The following is a 2,108-nucleotide window of genomic DNA, read 5'->3' on the forward strand; positions in this document are numbered from 1 at the left end:
AAATATAAAGCTGTTTTAAATCTGTTCGAATGAAACGTGCACCACTTACTAAATCTGGCCTGTACGTGACTCCAGTTCCACATCACTATCCATACTATTCAATTTACTCCTACTACTAAAGTGAACTACCAGATCAGCATGATTTTACTAATGGGAAATCTTATCTTGACAAATGTAATGGTTTTTTGAGGACGGGAACTAATATTAATAATATTCCTTGATTTTCCAAAAGGCATTTGAGAAGGTTCTGCACAGAAGGTTAATAGGCAAAATAAGGACTCATGGAAGTAGATAGATTTGTTAACAGATAGCAGTTGGTAGGCAGTGAATAGTGGAGTACAGCAAGGGTCAGTACTGGGCCTCAGCTATTTACAATCTATATTAATGGCTCAGATGAAGAGACAAAGTAATATATTCAAGTTTGCTGATTATACAAAGCTAGCTGGAATGATGCGCGAGTTGTCGGGAGGTTACAGAGAATTTGCAAAGAGATGTAGACAAGTGAGTGGGCAGCAAGATTGCAGATGGAGTAATATAGCGAAGTATTAAATTATTCACTTTGGTCATAAAAATAAAAAGAATAATTTTAAAAGAAACTAAGGAAATTTGAGAAACATGGTGTTGATTTAGGTGTGCTTGGACAAAGATGCAGAAAGTTAGCATGTGGGTGCAGCAAGCAATTAGGAAAGCAAATGACATGTTGGCCTTTGGAGCAGAGGACTAGCGTAGAAGAATAAATAAGTCTTAGAATTTAGAACATACTGTGCAGGAGGCTATTCAGCCCATTGAGTCTGCACTGACCCACTTTAAGCCCTCACTTCCACCCTATCCCCGTAACCCAATAACCTCTCCTAGCCTTTTCGGACACCAAGGGCAATTTAACATGTCCAATCCACCCAACCTGCACTTCTTTGGACTGTGGGAGGAAACCGGAGCACCCGGAGAACATGCAGACTCCACACAGACAGTGACCCAGCGGGGAATCAAACCTGGGATCCTGGTGCTGTGAAGCCACCACAGTGCTAACCACTGTGCTACCGTACTGCCCACACGTCTTGCTACAGATATGACTGCAACTGGAGTATTGTGCGTTTTGGTCTCCACATTTAAAGAAGGATATATTTGCATTTGAGATGGGACAGCAAAAGTTCACAAAATTAGTCCCTGGGTGTGAGAGGCTGTCATATGATGACATGCTTATATTCTCTGGAGTTTAGAAGAATGAGGTGTGATCTTATTGCAACCTATAAAATTCTGAAGGAGTTTATTGGGTAGATGCTGAGAGATTGTTTGGTTGTGGAATCTTAAATATGGTGGCATCAGGATAAAGGGCCAATCATTTAGAACTGCAATGGAGAAATTTCTTCACTCAGTGTTGTATTATGGTTCTTTGGAATTCTCTGCCCCAGAGAGTTGTGGATGCTCCATTGTTGAATACATTTAAGGCTGAGATAGAGTTTGATCTCTCAGGGATTTAAGGGATACGAGGATCGGGTTGGAAAATGGGAGTTGAAGCCAAGATCAGCTATGATCTCGTTGAATGGCAGAACAGGCACGATGGGCCATATGGCCTACTCCTGGAGCTATTTCTTATGTTCTTGTAGATAAATTAAACAATCATTCTGATAATCATTTTACCATCTGCCTTTTTAGATGGGTGAACAAAGATTACAAGCCACAACTGTTGAGTGGCATAAAGTAAATCAACCAACATCACCAACTGAGTGTATATTCTGGATGCAAAGCAGTCTTATTTGAAGAGGTGAGCCACATATCCAATTTAGATTTATGCAACTTAATATTCTTCAAACCTGAAAATAAAGTGTAGAAGTTACCTTAATGTTGAAACACAAATTAATGAAGAACAGCTTCTGAGTTGAACTTCAGCCCAACCAGGATTTAACAACCAGGGCATATGGTTAACCTGGAATTAGTGTGGACCTATTAGATCATTAAGTTTTCAAACTTACACAGATATTCTCACTGTTTTAGTGTCACCCTCACTGTGATACATAGAGCTAAGAAATACAAACACAGGATAGATTTGGACAAAGAATGCTGTTAGCCAATTTGATCTCATGTTGAGAGATTATTTTAAATACTAGTCC

General features: G+C 39.6%; 1 protein-coding gene across 2 annotated transcripts in view; it reads left to right on the top strand.

Moving 5' to 3' along the window:
* The first annotated feature begins 1,652 nt into the window (after positions 1–1,652).
* The window catches only part of mettl6 (methyltransferase like 6), a 70,204-nt gene continuing 69,748 nt past the window's right edge, over positions 1,653–2,108 (top strand). For both annotated transcript variants that reach the window (XM_038796847.1, XM_038796848.1), the window contains exon 1: positions 1,653–1,762. The gene's annotated coding sequence lies outside the window, so the exon portion shown is untranslated. The remainder of the gene's footprint in view (positions 1,763–2,108) is intronic.

The sequence above is a fragment of the Scyliorhinus canicula genome, chromosome 5 (assembly GCF_902713615.1).
Source record: "Scyliorhinus canicula chromosome 5, sScyCan1.1, whole genome shotgun sequence".
NCBI classification, from domain to species: Eukaryota; Metazoa; Chordata; class Chondrichthyes; order Carcharhiniformes; family Scyliorhinidae; genus Scyliorhinus; species Scyliorhinus canicula.